The following is a 17,486-nucleotide window of genomic DNA, read 5'->3' as shown; positions in this document are numbered from 1 at the left end:
ATAGCTCTATGCCTTCCTCCTGCAACAGAGCAGCTCGGCAGCTGTTGGTATTGAAAGAACAGGATCTGGGTGTGTGCACGGTTTGGTGTTAGGTTTTTTTTTTTTTTTGCAGCTGCAAGGCCAAACCCATAAGAGCATGCGTTTTTGGTTTTTTTTTTACGGTGCACAAAAGCAGGGTGCCTGAAAGGGAACCCGCTTCCGCTCTGGCAAGCACTCAACAAACTATTTGCTGGGCTAAGGGGTGGTCGGGGAACTTTCACCCACCCATTCAGCCAGGGCGGCTCTTCCCCCTCCCTCCCAATTAAATCCCATTTTTTACACCCCATGCATGAACCGCCGCTACACCAATACATCAGATATTGTGGCTGATAGTCTTCTCTGAATGCCACTTAAAGCCCTCCGGTGCGGAGCTGCCTGAAAGCAAAGCATCATTCATTCTTTGAGCAACAGAAAGAGACTTTTGCTATAGAAAGACTTGAAGTAGGACTTTAAGAAGTCGGGAAAAGGCATACAGTGAAAGAGGAAATGAGAAATTAAAACCACATTCAATCTTATTAGCGGTAATACAATAGGTCAACAAAGTACTTTGCAAAACTCCACAGCATGCAAACACTCTGTGCAGAACTCGCTGCTCTGCGATTGGTGACACCCACCCATTTGGCTCTTACAGGAAAAAGCAGTGTCAGTGGCTCTTTCTCAGCTGGGAAGGGACATGGCTGGAGATTCCACCTCAATCCTTGCAGGAAAGCACGCTTATGAGATGGGAACAGGAGGAATATTCTCCCTCCTCCTTTTCCATCTGAAAGATTTTCTCCCTCTAGGGATTTCCAGCATCTTATAAGCGAAGCCTCTTTGAAGTACCGCAAAGTGGCATTGCTCATCATTTCAGTAATGATAGGAAATAAACTCCAGCATTTTCTTGATCCTTTTCCTTTCACTTTACAAACAAAAGGTCAGTGTCATTAGCCCAGTTTTATGAGCGGGGAGAAATGGAGGCTGCAAAGAAGCAGGTTGCTCTACAACATCATCAGCAACGTCAGAGGAAAAACGAGACAAGAAGCCTCAAGCCACAGGACTTCAGAATAACCATGCCAGGTCACCCTGCCTCCAGGTAAACCAGCATCCTCTGTTTATTGGTGGCCACTTAGCTGGTGCACAAAAAAGGGGATGAGAACAAGGCAAGCAGAGCGCAACAGTTCTCGTTGCTTGTCCACACTGCAGCATCCCACTGCACCTTAAGACCACACAGAAAAAAAAACATTGCTATTTAATTGTCCTTTCTGGATTTCACTTCCAGAAACTGGTTTCATCAGTCTTGGAAATCGTCTAAATACATGCCTTCATGGAATCCTGGGCAGCAAGTCCCGCATTTATCACAGGCCAGGAGAAAAGATGCTTCAGTTTATGCTCTTCACTTCACAATTAGATGACTTTCATCTCAAATCTACGTGCGCCTTTGGTTTATAAATGAATGCATCACCGTTTATATTAAACAAGTACCCTACGAGGAGGAGGTGATCTGGCTGCATCAGACAACACGAGAGAAGTTCTCAGTTCTCACTGAGCGCTTTCAGCAGAAACCAAAGCAATCAACTCAGGGTTTAGGTTTGATTTACAGCAGCACTAAGAACACGTTTTAATGGATAGCTCTTTGCATGTGTCTGTCCTGTTCTCAACTGCACTATGTCCAAAAGGAGAATCAAAACCTCCAAGACAAGAGGTCACTGGTGATCTCCAAGCAGCTTCCTTGAAGCGGTGGCACAGCAACAGCATCCTGTCCAGAAAGTCCATAGAATCACTGAGGTTGGAAAAGACCTCTAAGCTCATCCAGTTCAATCACCAGCCAACCGCTCCTGTGCCTACTAAAGCATGACCTGAAGTGCCACAGACACACAGTTTTTTAACCCCTCCAAGGGATGGAGATTCCAACACCTCCCTGGGCAGCCCTTGGGTTGAGCACTCAAGAACAAATGCCAACTGCTGCTGCTTCATAAATCATAGAATCATAGCATAGTTTGGGTTGGAAGGGACCTTAAAGATCATCTAGTTCCAACCCTCTTGTGACGGGCAGGGACACGTCCCACTGGAATGCAGGACTAAATATTTCCCTACTTCATCTCTCGGCATCACAGCATCCTTTAAACCACCACTTCTCCTCAAAACGGGTCTGGGATGTCACTCTATAAGAGGAGATGACACAGAAGGTGTTGAAGAAACAGAGCAGGTCACTGCTGACCCCATTTGAGGCAAAAATTTCAACCAAGAATCCTGTTCCTTTAAATTTTCTTCATCAAAGCCTCTGGCAGATGCATACTTGAGATAAGTCTGTGCTCTACCACTTCTCCAGTAGCAACCTAATGCCAGAAAGCTTTAAAGCAATGTCAAGAATTAGGGTAGGATCTAGAGGAACTATTTCCCAGGCTCATTACTGCAGCAAAGGCGATTCAGAACGGAGAATGTGATGAATGCTTCACATCACTGCCATGCTGCTTGCTCAACAAAATAATGTGGAAGTTTGTTTCAGTTCTTCCCCCAGCCAGCCTGCCAGGAAGGAAAAAAACAAAACCCTGCAGACCTTCGGATGGAAGAACAAATCTTATATAAATCAAAATCAGGCCTGAACCAATGTGCCCTCGCAGTCCAGGAGGCCAACAGTGTCCTGAGCTGCATCAAAAGAAGCGTGGCCAGCAGGGCAAGGGAAAGGATTGTCCCACTCCATCCTCATGAGACCCCACCTAGAGCCCTGCATTCAGTTCTGGAATGCCCAACGCAGGATATGGAACAGTTGGAACAGGTCCAGAGGAAGCCACAAAGATGATCCAAGGGCTGGAGCACCTCCCATATGAGGACAGGCTGAGAGAGTTGGGGTTGTTCAGCCTGGAGAAGGCTCCAGGGAAACCTCAGAGTAGCTTCCAGTACTGAAAGCGGCTTCAGGAAAGCTGGGGAGGGACCTTCTACACGGACCTAAAGTGACAGGATGAGGGGAAATGGTTTTAAATTGGAAAGAGGAAGATTTAGATTAGACATTATGAAGAAATTCTTCACAATGAGGGTGGGGAGGCCCTGGCCCAGGCTGCCCAGAGCAGTGGTGGCTGCCCCATCCCTGGAGGTGTCCAAGGCCAGGCTGGATGGGGCTTGGAGCCCCTGATCCAGTGGGAGGTGTCCCTGCCCATGGCAGGGGCTTGAACTGGATGGGCTTTGAGGTCCCTTCCAACCCAAATAATTCCAGGATTCTATGGTTAAATATCTGTAGAAGCCCCCGTCAGCCAGCACACCCACTGCACTGAAGCCTGGTCAGCAGCACCAGTGGCCTCCCCTCCTCAAAATGAAAACACGTGGTCTTTTTATTACACAGAGTTGCAAAAATACAAAAGGAAGTAAATGCCACCAGGGTGGTTCTGTTCTGAGCAGTCATTTGCTTATTACGCAGAAGCCATTTCCACATGGCTTTTTTTAAATCCACTGTTTATAAATACCTACAATATTTAAATAAATGTTAATCTGCAGTAACTAAGGGCCTGATCTCACAAATATTTATCCTTGCACATTGAATAAATACTGAAATACACAATTTCTTACCACAGTTCCCATCGGAAGCTGCTGAAAACAGTAACACAACAGAGGTCAGGCTGGGAGAAGAGTTGCATTTTGCTTTTCTAGATTTCCGCACAGGGAAAGCGTCACTTCTGGGTTGCCTCCTGCACATTTTAGTACTGTATAATAATAGAGTCATCGAATTGTTTGGCTGGAAAAGACCTTTGAGATCATGGAGTCCAACTGTACCTGTCCATTACTGAACCAGATCCCCAAGCACTTAATCTACCTGTCTTTTAAACCCCTCCAGGGAAGGGGGACTCAACCACTTCCCTGGACAGCCCCTTCCAGTGAGGAAGTTTTTCCTGATGTCCAGTCTGAACCTGCCCTGGCACAACTTGAGGTCATTTCCTCTCACCCTATTGCCTGTCATGTAGGAGAAGAGACCAGCACCCACCTCTTCGCAATCTCCTTACAAGGAGCTGCAGAGAGTGATGAGCTCTCCCCTCAGCCTCCTCTTCTCCAGGCTAAACAACCCCAGGTTCCTCAGCTGCTCCTCACAACCCTGGTTCTCCAGCCCCTTCCCCAGCTCCGTTCCTCTGCCCTGGATGTGCTCCAGCTCCGCAATGTCTTTCTTGCAGCGAGGGGCTCAAAACTAAACCCAGGACTCGAGGTGTGGCCTCACCAGTGCCGAGTCCAGGGGGGCAATCACTTCCCTGCTCCTGCTGGCCACACTGTTTCTGACGCAGGCCAAGATGCCATTGACCTTCTTGGCCACTTGGGCCACTGACGGCTCATGTTCAGCTGCTGTTGACCAGCATCTCCAGGTCTTTTTTTGCTAGGCAGCTTTCCAGTTGCTCTTCCTCAAGCCTGGAGCACTGCATGGGGTTGTTGTGAAGAAGCTATATAAAGGAGCAATGCAGAAGCTACATAAAGGAGCAAGCCCAGTGCTGAGCCATCAGACAGGGCCTGTTTGGGCTGTTTTAGCCCTCAGAAGCATCTTTTAGCAGTGTGTGCTTTTACCAGGTGCTGGTGTCCCGTTCTTTACCAGGACAGCGGGAACTTTATCCCCAACACATGCAAATACAATGGCTATTAAACCCTTTTCCTGGTTCATGACTGACTCGTGCAGCACACACAGCAATGTGTTTGGCTCAGAAGAATTGACCAAAGGCTAAGTATTATCATCAACCCCAGCAAAGACAAAACAGCAACCTTACATTTGAAGTTATTAAATATTTGAGTCCCGAAAGCCTGCCCAGAGAATGATTAAAGCCCAGTCTTACACTTGTTGAAGTCTTCCTTCTTAGTCTGTCGAAGAAAACTAACCTGATTTTGTCGCAACATTAATCCTCACAACCTGCTTTGTTCTTCTATCGCCACAAAAAATGATAATAAAATACCCAAGGAGATGGATTTGCTGCTGTAACTCCACGCATCTGAAGCAATCACTGAAGTTTTAACCCCTCCACCCACACTACACGATTATCTAAGCTTTGTGAATGAAATCAACTTTTCCTGGACCAGCCCTGAAGAATGAGATATATTCAAAGCATGCGGAGAAACTGGGTTGTAGCTATCATAAAGGTTGGATTCTTTTTAATGAATCACTGCTCACAAATACCTTCTGAGCCGTAACTTAAAAATATACCATTTCTGTGCGGTGTGTCACATTACTCACAGGGAAAGCAGTTTTATACTCTGCTGAAAAGACTTTGCCTGTTAACTCATCACTTCAAGGCCCACAGTGGTGCCTCTAAAGGCACGAGGGCTGCAGTTTCAGCTTCTACCCCTCTGTAGCGAGACACTCGCATCCCAACACCACATTTCAAACATGATTTGTACAACATAAAGTAGCCACAAACACACCGCGTCTCTTTTTTTGCCTCCCCTGTACCCTTAGCTTGCATCCCCCTCCTCAACCCCACAGCAGACTTCGTAAAACCAGACCTGGAAAGGTTTGTTAAGAATGGAGAAGCTGGAGTGAGCAATGGAGGTCTTGTCTCGACCGAGCCCCACAGGAAGATGGCAAACCTGCTCCTAACCCCAAACAGAACAAGGATCTTAGCAAAGCAGGAATCAATGCCTTGGAACACAGAAGTCCTGGAAAACTTCCCACCATCACCAACCCACCCAAGAACAATATCAGCCGCTGTAGCCTGACCAAACATCAGCGTTAGGTAGTCCTCTAACGCTTGGGTTACACTCTCACATTCAAACTCTATGATTTCAAGCACAATCCTTAAAAACAACAGCACAGAACTGAAGCACCTGGTCTGCTGCACCCCAGTTCTCAGATAAAGCTTGGCCCTGGCTGTCAATGCAAGTGGATTTTCAAAGTCACTCTATCAACATGCTGTCCATGTTCTCAGTGGGCAGATGATCACTCTGGTTTGTTTTTAACTAAGTTTTGGATTAAACTCTGTGTTGGTTTCTATGACAAAACCCAACTCAAGGACAATAAGGGGCAAAGCGGAACGAAGTGTCGCAACGCAGCAGTTTAAATCCCCAAAGCATTCAGCAGCAATTGATCCTGTAGTTGTTTAAAAGGGGTGGAAAATGTAACCATTCCTCTTCCTCATGTGACCAGGCAGACAGACTTTGGTACTTCCCATAAAGCCACACTGTGCATCAGCTTTGTCACAGGGAAGCACACGCATACACGCCCTGTGGACTTCTCACATCTTTTACTTTCAACTTTTCCATCTCGCAAATCTTTGGGAAGGACATACAAGTATGAGGGTTACAAAAGGCACCGTCAGTTATGACCCTGCCTGCATCATGTATAGTTGAGAAAAGTTAAGTACAAAAAGGTTTTTCAGCATTATTAACATAATTTCATGTCCACTGACCTCTACAGGACTGAAGGACTCAGACTTCAGTGTTTTCCAGTGTGTTATCAAACAGGCCTACTCCTGTTCCTGATTCTACCAGCGGTTTAATCAATGTAGAGGTGCCCAACTCTGCTGTTGCTACTAATGAAACCAAGAGAATAATGCCAACCGTGAACTTTGTGCAGGGAAAAAAGAATCCTATCCCAAGAAGGTCCTTGAGGTCAAACAGGGAGGAGCTGCAATCTCTTACCCTTCTCTAAGAGACATAGGCTATTTGTACCCCAAAGGAGTAACCCTAACACAAGCCTAAATGCTGGGATACAACCCCAAAGACATTCCCTAACAACTTAATTCTTCGCTGGAAGAAATACGGGCTGAGGTTACCAGCAGTTCAGGATGTTTGACCAAACTACCCCACCATATCCCGTTATGCCCTTCAAGGCTTCCTTTCAGAGAGTGCCTAGGGATTTAATATTGGGGAAACCATTTTCTAAAGCACGCAGGAGCACCCACACAGTCTCACCCCAAGTGGTTTTACACCTTATGGGCCCACAGTTAATAGTCAAGGGCTTTACACACACTCTTAAAGTGCAGCCAGACATACCGAAGGGTGCACCTGCTTCCAGGGCAGGAAGACAGCCAGGAGGAAGAAGTTGCTTTCACAGCAACACTCCACGAGCGCAGTCATCGGGACTTGCACCAACAAGGGCAGCCAGCTCACACCCAGACAGACTATGCAGACAGACACACACACGTTTGCACAAGTACTGATGTCAAACCCAGGCAGCAAAGGCTGCAAGCAGCCTAGAATGGGGAGGACCCCATCCCCCAGCACAGCATTGCTGTCTCTCCCTTAGAGGGGACCCTGCACAACCCCCTCTTTCACCCCAGCTTCCCCAAACTATCCCTTACTAAATCAGAGCCCTGTAAGGACCCTAGGACAGCAGACACCAGCAAGGACTCGGGAGCGCCTGGCATTTCACAGAATCATAGAATGGAAAAGACCTCAAAGCCCATCCAGTTTAAGCCCCCTGCCATGGGCAGGGACACCTCCCACTAAACCAGGGGCTCCAAGCCCCATCCAACCTGGCCTTGAAACCCTCCAGGGATGGGGCAGCCACCACTGCTCTGGGCAGCCTGGGCCAGGGCCTCCCCACCCTCACTGTGAAGAATTTCTTCCCAATGCTTAATCTAAATCTTCCTCTTTCCAATGTAAAACCATTCCCCCCTGTCCTATCACTCCAGGCCCTTGCAAGAAGTCCCTCCCCAGCTTTCCTGGAGCCACTTTCAGTACTGGAAACTGCTCTAAGGTCTCCCCAGAGCCTTCTCTTTTCCAGGCTGAACTCCCTCAGCCTGTCCTCGTAGCAGGGATGCTCCAGCCCTCGGTTCACCCCCGTGGCCGCCTCTGGACTCGCTCCAACAGCTCCATAACCTTCTTACGTTGGGGATTTCCTAACCCCAGCACAGGCTCTGACCCCTCCCCGGGCAGGGCAGCCCCAGGGCACACACCCTGCAGTGAGCCATGGCCCCTGGGAGGGGCTGGGCCGGTGTCAGCCCAGGGTTGAAGCCGTTTCTCCTCACCGTGCCCAGACCGGGGTCAGGCCCGCCCCGACCCCTCCAGCCCGGGGGGCACCGGGACCCGCAACACCACGGGTTCACTATGTGGCAGGAAGCACCGCCCGCCTCATCCCCATAGCTCACTATTTAGCAAGGGCCTAGCGGCCCAACCCAGCGCCTCTGCCTCTCTCCCCCGGCACGAGGCGTCCCGGGAGGCCCGAGGAGTCGCCGTTCGCCCCTTTCGTACTCACCCCTCTCTGCTGCTGCCCCCTCAGGCCCCCTCGGCTCGCTACCACCAGGGCGGGCCACCCCGGCCGTCCGCCATTCCACGGCTCCCCCTCCCTGCCCCGGCTGAGCCTCGCCCCGCCTCCTCCCGGCCGCCGGCGCGCCGCGCTATTGGCTGCTCGGCCAACACTTCTGCCAGGCGATTGGCTGAGTCTGCTGTCAATCAAAGCCGCCCTACGCTATTTGCGTACGGAAAAGGAGCAGCAGCAGAACCCCACCCAAGCCGGCCGCGCAAAGAGAGTAAACAGGGAGGAATATACCATCTGGAGGGCTAGATGGGGGGGATCCTTCTGGGCTCTGCGGAGGATTTATGGGCAGGGAGGTGAACAGCGACACCACTTCCAGCCACCCCATTTCCAAAACATGCTTTTGGGTCCGTGAGTGCCTGAGCTCGTTATTCTTCCAAGCGGTTTTCGAGGAAAGGAGTCTCTTCTCCCCCCCCCTCTGGAGAACGCCCATTTGGTGTTGCCTGTCGCCTCTATGGTCTCACGCCCTGCGAGGAAAGTTCCACCTGCGGGAGCGGGGGTGTCACGCCAGGGCGGCGGGGGCGGGGGGGGGCAGGCAAGGTTGAGGGGTCCGGCTGGGAGAGTGGGGCAAGAGCCACAACCCAGGGGGGGTCATCCACCCCCCAGCCAGGGCAGGGGCTCCCCAGACCCCCGCCCCCTGTCCCCCTCCAGCTCTGAACTGGGGTAATGGGCCCCAGTCCCCACCTGCCTCCACCTCCCCAACCAAGACAGGGGGTCCCCACCCCCTCATCCACCTCCAGACCCTCATCTGCCCCCAGTCAGGGCAGGGGGTCCCCCCCATCCACATCCAGACACTCATCCACCCCCAGGCCCCCATCCTCCTCCAGCTCTCAACTGGGGAGGGGTGTCCCCAGCCCCCATCTGCCTCCTGCCCCCTCAACCAAGACAGGGGGTTCCTGGCCCCCTATCCACATCTAGGCCCTCATCCACCCCCAGCCCCCCAACCAAGACAGGGGGTCCTCTGCCCCTCCTCCACCTCCAGCTCTGAATCTGAGAGGAGGTTCCCCAACCCCCATCTGCCTCCAGCCCCCCAACCTCAGTGGAGGGTCCCTAGCCCTCATCCATCTTCAGCCCCTAAACTGGGCTGGGGGGGTCCCCAGCCCCCCATCTGCCTCTAGCCCCCCAGCAGGGGTGAGGGGTAACCAGCCCCCTCGTCTTCCTCCAGCCCCTAATTAGGATGGGGTGTCCCCAGCCCCCCATCTGTCTTCAGTCCCCCATCTACCTCCAACCCCAAACTGGAGTGGAGAGTCTCCAGCCCCCAATCTGCCTCCAGCCTCCAAAGTGGCGTGGGGGATCCCCAACCCCCTCATCTGCCTGCAGTCCTGAGCCAGGGCAGGGGGTCCCAGGCTGGGGTTCCCAGCCTCCCCCTGCTTCTGCTTCCAGCTCCCCAGATGAGGCAGGGGGTCCCCAGCCCCTCATCCACCTCCAGCCCCAAACTGAAGTGGGGATTTCTAGCCCCCCATCTGTCTCCAGCCCTGAACTGGGTTGGGGGTCCCCAGCACAGGGGCAGCTGGAGCTGGGGGGGCACGGGGATGGCAAGCTGCCCTCCTCGCAGGCTGCGCAGGAGCGTTGGCCGCTAGAAGCAGCTGGATGATGCTGATTTTGGCTCCTGCATCCGTTTCCCCCCATGGTGTGACAAGGCTGGAAGTGGAGTCACAACCTAACGAGCCTGGTTTAATGAGTGGGGCTGGCAAGCGGGTGCGTGGGGTTGGGGGCTGAGCGGACTGCGTGTCACGGTCCACATGGACATCACACCTTGGTTGTGGCGAGCGGGGGTTCACACTGGGATGGGCAGCACGGCTGAGCGCTCCAGGGCTTGGAAAAGCCCCGCTCCCTGCCTGGCCTCGAGCCCAAGTGACCTCGCCTGCATCCTGAGTCCTTGGCAGAGCTGGGGCGATGCTGTTGCCCCCCTCAGAAACCGCAGGAGCAAAGATTTGATCGGAAATCACCAGCACACAGCGCGCTGCGTTCCTGCCTGCGCACCTGGGTATTAAATCTTTCCTCCCCTGCCTGGCACTCATGGTGAAGCGCCTGGGTTCGTTTCTGCCTGCAGAAGAGGGGGAAGAGGGAGCGGGCAGAGCAGGACAAAGGGCACTGGGTGCAGCCATCTATCTCTCTGGTGCTTGTGCTTTAAACCCAGCCCCAGGGAGTAAATCACCAGCACTCCTGGTGGGAAGCAAAGAAATCCATGTCAGCGCTGCAAGAGCTGGGGAAGGCACCCAGGGGCATCGCCAAGGGGCATCGCTGGTGGCCCCAACTGGACCAGCCCGGAGCTCGCTCCGGTGTGTGCTGTGCCTGCCTGTTTTGTCTGCAAATCCTGCCTCTTGGCACAGCCCTTGACTGCTCTTGGTGTCTCTCCACCCACTCCTGTGGTCTCTCTGCCACCTCCTTTGCTGCTTCTGGGTGAGACGGGTGAGCATCCACATTGCAAAGAGCCATTTCTTGCTCCTCTTGCATCCCTCCCCCCATACACAGTCACCTTAGGTGCAATGCTCAGCACCTCCCGGTGCCCCCAGCACTCACTGCCCGCCCTGGGGGTGCAAAGCAAGGGCTGAGGTGCTGCTGGAGGCCGCTCAGCTCCAGGTTTTCCAGGCTGCCAGCAAGCCGTTCCCTTGAAGAAGATCTGCTTCTATCCCAAGGTGTCACAGCCTCAAGGGAACCACCTAATCTGTATCTGCACTGCAACCTTTATCTCTCCCCAGCTGTGTGAGAGGTTCTGTTTATAGCTGCCAAATAATACCTGCTAAATTGCAGGATCCAACATCCCCCCGCATCCCCCCTCCCCGCCACCATGGTACCCCCTGACACTTGTTTCTCTGCAAGAGGGATGCTGGCGCTTGCCAGGTGCCTCCCTGTGCTTTGCTGGAGGTAAATGATGCTCTAGGGGACAAGGAAGGGCAGCTGGGCTGCTCCTGCCTCCCGGGTGAGCTCCAGCCACGTCCAAGCCCCCGATAACCCCAGACAGACGCTGGCACAAATTGCTTTTGGCTCCAGTCTCATTCTAAACCCTGCTTGCCTCTGCCTGGGCTTTGCTTCTGCTGAAAACGAGGTGGGATCCAGCAGGTCCAGCCTCATCCTTCCTCTCTGTGACCTAGGGATGGAGAAGCGGACATCCTCCATGGGAGGGAGGAGACGGTTGCTTATCACAGCCGGTGTGTCAGCCCAAGCCTTGCACAAGGCCATGGCCACGGCCTCGCCCAGGGCTGGTGGCCATGTGGCTCTCTGGAGTCACCCACTATCAGCCAGGGAGCCTTGGGTGCCCCCTCCCACCTGTCTGCCCCTGTCGCACCATCCTGCTCTGCTGCGTCTCACAAAATGATCGAGGAGACCTTGCACGAGGGCAGAGTGGCTCCAGCTGCATCCCTATTCTCTGTGGGAAAGGAGCCGAGGCTGTTGATGTCAGAGCAGCGAGAATGCTCCGAAAATGTGCGCCCAGTGCGGTGCTCTGGGCTTTTCCTGCATCCCTGATTCCCACAAACAATGACACCCTAGCATCCATCTGGGCTGCAGCAGCAAGCTGGGATGCACAGAGTGCACCTGGATGTACCTCAGGGATTCAATGGGGCACGTGGGCTGCTCCGGGTACCCGAGGTGCACGGGATGCATGGAACACACCGGATTCAACAGGGCACGTGGGATGAGCGGGGTGCGCAGAGTGCCCAGGAGGACACATGGGGTGCCTGGGATGTGTGGGGCACGAGGGATGCTCAGCGTTCACAGCCTACCTGGGGTGCATGGGGGTCCCGGGATATGCGGGATGCAATGGAGCACGTGGGATGGGACAGGGAGCACAGGACACGGGGGTTATCAGGGTTGCAGGGGTGCACGGGGTACCCAGGGACACATGGGGTGCCTGTGGCATGTGGGGTACGCAAGCTGCAGGGGATTTGCTGGGATGCATGGGGCACACAGGATGGATGGAATGCACTGGGTGCCCTCTGCCCGTGGGGTGCCTGGGGTATGCAAGGTGCATGGGATGCACGGGATTTTCGGGATGCAGTGGAGCACACAGGATGGATGGAACATACAGGTGCCTGGGGCGCACAGTGCCCAAGGATGCCCAGCGCACAAGAGGTACGCAGGGTGATTTCTGAGCTCTGTGGGGCACATGGGATGGATGGAACGTGGAGGATGTCCAGGGCGTGTGGGGTATATGAGGTGCATAGGATTTTCAGGATGCGGGGAGGCACACAGGACGGATGGAACGCATGGTGCCCATGGGGTGCCTAAGGCACCCACTGCCCGCCGGGTCCCCGAGCCAGCGTGGTGGCGGGCAGTTGCTGTGCCGCTGACATTTACTAATCAGCTCTAACCTCAGCTGCACACCCGCTCCGTCTCGCTTGCTGTCTTGTCTCCATGGAGACTCCGCAACCTTTGCTCACTCGTTAATGGTATCTCAGCAAACGAAACTCCAACACCACCCAGCCTTCCCCTCCCGGCCTCGAGAGAAATCCTCGCCTCTCACCTCCATCCCTGTCCCCTCCCGCCGATGGGGATAAAAGGGACGAGTCCTTGTTAACGAAGGACCCAGCCACGCTGGGCCGAGCCAGGGGCAAGTTCTGACGGCGACGCGGGGAGGAGGAGGGAGAGCCGCCATCCTCCTCACCGCCAAAAAAACAAGGCCGGGGGATTTTATTGCTGCGGCAGCAAGGACGGGCTCTGGCCATGCAGGATGCTGGCCAACAGCCCCTTCCCAGCTGATTTATTGAGCCGCGAGGCTTGGCACAAGCTGTCGTGCCTGGGTTGTGTGTGTGCGCTCCCCATCCCAAACCCACCCTGGTACCAACCGAAGCCACCCAGCACCCAAAAATCATCCGGAGGCGGCGGCGGCTGCCGGGAGCGTGGTTCGTCCCCAGTGTCCTGCTCTCACCGATTCTGTTTTCAAATTAACATGGGAAAGATGCCCATTACCTGCTTCCAGATAATGACTATGATTAGGCAGAGCTCTGCTGCCAGCCGAGATCTGAAGGATTTCTGTGCACTCCAGCAGCGCTTGCCGGTGCAAAAACAAGAGCAATAAAGTGTAAATAAAAGACTAAAGAAAATAGCGCGGTCCATCAGCGGAAAGAGTGTGCGGAAGCAGCTCTAGCGATGGGCTTTCTGCAGCGGTGGAGGGGGGCGGCTTCAGCAAAGCAAAACTGGATGAAGGCTTGGGGGCTGCCCCTTGCCTGCACCCCATATTTGAAGCTGGATCAGCCTCCGCTCGCTGGAAACTGGGGGTTTTGAAAGGAAAAAAAATGAACTGTGCGCTTGTGAGCTGCGCTGTAATGAGGGAGGGGGGCTCCTGGTCCAGCAGACAGAGCTTGGAGAAGGGGAAAAGAAATACCCTGATCTCCTGAGATGCTGAATGCTGCAGGGCAAGTTTGGCCTGGCTGTCCAAGCCTGCTGGGCAAGCAGGAGATGCCCACAGCCCCGCAAAGCTGGGGACAAGCAGGGAGCAGCACAGGACCTGCAGCACATGTGGGGACCTGCCAGGTGCCCCATGCAGCACGTGAGGGGATAGGATAGAGCATAGAACAACGGGGGAATCCCAAAACTTTGCTGTTCATGGTTACCTGGCTCATCTGGACCCTCCACAACCACCTCCTCTCCTGCCAGCCCTTACCAGGGGTGGGGAAAAAGCACAGGGCTGGAAGAGCCCCCGTTGACTTGCAGGGTCCCCCCTATATCTTTGCATGCCAGCACCCCCCGGCTCAGCCCAGCCTCCATCCCCTGCACCCCGAGGATGCTCCACGGCGCGTCACCCCATGATGCATCACCCCGTGACAGGTTGCTCTGTGGCAAGTCACCCCCTGTGAGCTGCTCATCTTCCCCAGCAGCGCTGGCCAAGGCGGCCCCGCTCGGGGTCGGAGCAGGCAGGGATGAGCATCACTCACCATCTGACACACAGCGGCTGTGGGAGGAGGGCGAAGGCAGCAGACGAGGGGGAGGAAGGGCAGCCGACACGTCCCAGCGCTGTGGCAGGGAGACATTTGCCTGCCCAGAGCTCTGGGGCTGCCTGGACTCTGGCTTTGGCTTCCCATTTCTCACCCCCCAGCTCAGGACTGGGGTGCGAGAGGCGGGGACCGCAGCCAAGTTTGTCCCCATCCTCCAGGGATGCTGGGGTGCTGCTGGGGGCACTCGCCCCTCATCCTCATGCCAGGGAAGAAACAAAACCCCTGCCTGTGCTGTCAAGCTGAGCTTCTGCTCCCTCTGAACCTGCCAAGATCCTCTCACTGGGGCTGTGGGAGATGGAAAAACACGGCGGTGGCCATGAGCTCGGCCTTGCCAGCAGCCTTTGAGGTGGCTTTCACCATCCCTGGGGCAGAGCAGCACCCTCAGCTTGGCTGGTGCTGGGGTGCCGCGGTGCCTGGCCAAGGGTGACGCTCCACATGGTCCCCGGGGAAGCTGCAAGAAGAAGCCACCATTTCCTCTGCCAATCGCTCCAGGCAGCAACCGTCGCCTCCAAACCCTGGTCCCACATGTGGCTACCAGGCAAGGTGGCTCCTTGGGGACACAGTGGCCTCGTGTCACCCTGCTCAGGGCACCTCCCTGGACCCCGGGTGCCCACGGGAGCCGTCCCGTCCCAGCCGAGCGGAGGCAGGAGCTAATCTCCGCTCCGATTAGGCAGAGTTCCCAGCAATGGAGGTTTCTTCTTTCTTTTTTTTTTTTTTCTTTTTCTCCCCCCTCAGTGATAACAAATAATAATATAATCCCCTTAATCCGTCCCCGAGGAGCTGGTGCGCACACCCGCCCGGGAAGCACCGTGCTTCTGCCGCCGCTGATAACTCGCACCACCAGGGCCCCTGGAAAAAACAAACACCTTGGCTCATACTTCACCCCCAAAACCCCCTGTGTGCTGCCCCTTAGATCCTCTCTCCAGCACCCCCAGACTCTCCCAGTCCAGCCCCACTGCCAGCCCGGAGGGAACCAGCATCGCTTTGGGCTCCTTCCCACTGGGTAGGGCCACCAAGACCTCCCCAGAGCCCCCAACCAAGTGGGGATCCCACCCAGGACCCTCCTGAGGATTCTGCTCCCCAAGTTTTCACTTCCTTCGCAGCAAGGACCCTGTGAAGCCCCTGAGGGCTGAGCTCCGTGTGGCACCCTCCTCTCTCATCCCTCTGGTCCCTGCGATGATAACGGGGCTCCCCTGTGTGCCCCCACCCCAGGAAGGTCTGGGGTCCCCCCGACACACCCCAGCACTTTGCTTTAGGCATGGGGGTGCAGAAAGCATCGTTTCTCCCCCCCCCCAGCTGGGGCCCCGCGGGGCTGGCACCGATCCTGCATCCCCCATCCCATCTCTGGGTGCCAGGAAGGAACCCGGGCATCCAGCTGCCAAATCCCCCTCCCTTCCCAGGCAGCTCAGCCTGCTCTTTCCCCACGGAGCGGGCACGCAGCCCACCTCCCCGGTGCCGGCTCCCCCCTTGCCATCACCAGCCAGCAAATATTAATAACAACCCCTGCAATAGCCTTCGCTTTTTTTTTTTTTTATTCCTTCGCTTTCCTGGCCCCCGCTCTGCTGATCTCAGCTCCTCCGGCTCCAAAACGCCTTTTAAAAATTACTGGAGAGTGGAGACCTCTGCAAAAGCTCTGCCCTCGATGCCCCTGCCTCCCCCTCCGCGCCAGCACCCGCAGCGGGGACTCAGCACCCAGTGTGCCGTGCGGGGAGCTGGGTGCCATCTGCCCCGGTTATTGCGAAGGCGCCAGGCTGGGCTTGATTAAAACGAAGTAAAAGCCAGAGCCAGGGCAAAGAGGGGGGATTAGATGGCTCAGGGGAATGTTAATGGACTCCAGAGCTTTCTAGCCTGGGCTACATCCAGCCCCAGGGTGGCTGGGAATGGGCAGGAGGAGCCCTGCGGCGGGTGCGACGAGTGCGCCAGGGCTCAGCTGGACCCCAGAGCTGCGAGGGAGGGGAAAGAAGGATGAGGGGGACACGCGGAGGGATGGAAATGGTTTCCAAAGGCCTGGCCCTTCCTCTGGGAAAAGCAGGGGTGGTCTGGTGCGCCAGCTGGGCTCCGTGCCGCCCCCGCAGAGGCCCTTCCCGTGGCAAGGACACAGCCTGCCCGGGGAGCAGCACCTCGCACCCCCTCCCAGCCCTGGAGACCCCGATCCCCCACGCTGCAGCACTAGAAAACATGTGGGGATCCCTGAGCCCCCACCCTGCAGCAGCCAGGGACACTTGCAGTACCCTGGACCCTCTCAAATCCCCACCCTGCAGCACCCACGGACACTTGTAGGGCCCTGGAGCCCCCTAATCCCCCACCCTGCAGCACCCAGGGACACTTGCAGGGCCCTGGAGCCCCTCAAATCCCCATCCTGCAGCCCTCGAGCCCCCTAAGCTCCCACCCTGCAGCACCCAGGGGTGCTCACGGTGCCCTGGAGCCCCCCAAACCTCCACCCTGCAGCATCCAGGGGCATACACGGAGCCCTTGAACCCCCCTGAGACCCTTCCCTGCATCACCCAGGGGCTCTCGCACGGCCCTGGAGCCCCCCAAGCCCCCAGAGACACCCACAGGGCCCTGGACCCCCCCCCAAATCCCCACTCTGCAGTCTTGGAGACCCCCAAGTTTCCACCCTGCAGCACGCAGGGACAATTGCAGGGCCCTAGAACCCCTCCAAGCTCCCACCTCGCAGCCCTCGAGCCCCCCAGACTCCCACCCTGCAGCACCCAGGGGTGCTCACAGTGCCATGGAGCCCCCCAAACCTCCACCCTACAGCCCTTGAGCCCCATAAGCTCCCATCCTGCAGCATCCAGGGGTGCTCACGGTGCCTTGGAGCCCCCCAAACCTCCACCCTGCAATCCCAGAGCCCCGAAAGCTCCCACCCTGCAGCACCCAGGGGTGCTCACGGTGCCTTAGAGCCCCTCAAACCTTCATCCTGCAGCCCCAGAGCTCCGTAAACCTCCACCTTACAGCCTCAGAGCCCCCAAAGCTCCCACCCAGCAGCCCCAGGAGACCCTGCAGGACCCTGGGGTTGGAGCAGATGGAAATAAAGCCTCTTGCAAACACCCAGAGGGGGGGACAAGGACAGCAGGAGGTGACACCAGCCACGAGAGGCTTCAAGGGGTCCAAAGGGGCTGCTTGCCAAGAAGGACTGATGCAGTAGCTGGGGTGCTGGTGTTGGGGCAGGGATGCTGGTGGCCCCTGGCATGAGATGCTCCCCACCCCGGCTGCCAGATGCACTGGATTGCAGGTCTGACGTGGAAAATCGCCTCCCTTCCTCGTTAGCTTGTGATTAGCATGTCAAGTGGTTGAAGTTGGTGGGTATAAAG

At 55.7% G+C, this 17,486-nt stretch overlaps 1 protein-coding gene across 1 annotated transcript in view; it reads right to left on the bottom strand.

Moving 5' to 3' along the window:
• The window catches only part of WASF2 (WASP family member 2), a 36,782-nt gene extending 28,481 nt beyond the window's left edge, over positions 1 to 8,301 (bottom strand). Inside the window, exon 1 of the mRNA XM_069875557.1 lies at positions 8,177 to 8,301. The gene's annotated coding sequence lies outside the window, so the exon portion shown is untranslated. The remainder of the gene's footprint in view (positions 1 to 8,176) is intronic.
• Between the last annotated feature and the right edge of the window lie 9,185 nt (positions 8,302 to 17,486).

Source organism: Phaenicophaeus curvirostris, chromosome 23 (assembly GCF_032191515.1).
Source record: "Phaenicophaeus curvirostris isolate KB17595 chromosome 23, BPBGC_Pcur_1.0, whole genome shotgun sequence".
NCBI lineage: Eukaryota > Metazoa > Chordata > Aves > Cuculiformes > Cuculidae > Phaenicophaeus > Phaenicophaeus curvirostris.
Note: the sequence above shows the minus strand (reverse complement) of the source record. Positions and strands in the feature narration are given on the sequence as shown.